Raw genomic sequence first — 347 nt, 5'->3', positions numbered from 1 at the left:
ATTCCATATAACTTAACTTTCCTTGATTAGTTAATGTCCATTTCACTTCAAATATTGTAAATTGCACTTAAGTCCGTAAACTTTTCTTTATTTACCGTGTGACCCTCTAAACTTTCATGCTTTATAATTAGGTCCTTCCAACACTTCTTAATTTCCAATTTCCTTCCAGTTTCTTTTCTTTACATGTGTACAAATATATTATAAGGTTTGCACCCTATCAAGGTGTCACCATAATATATAAATATATACTTACGCGTTCAAGCTCTATTTAATAAAGGCACGCGGGCCCACTAACGTCATATTTCTTTAAAATTCATTCTTACTTCTTCTGCCCCACTTAGATTAAT

The sequence above is a fragment of the Theobroma umbraticum genome, unplaced genomic scaffold (assembly GCF_002168275.2).
Source record: "Theobroma umbraticum cultivar Fairchild unplaced genomic scaffold, ASM216827v3 scaffold_81.0, whole genome shotgun sequence".
Lineage (NCBI taxonomy): Eukaryota > Viridiplantae > Streptophyta > Magnoliopsida > Malvales > Malvaceae > Theobroma > Theobroma umbraticum.
The sequence above is the reverse complement of the archived record's forward strand: the minus strand, read 5'-3'. Positions refer to the sequence as shown.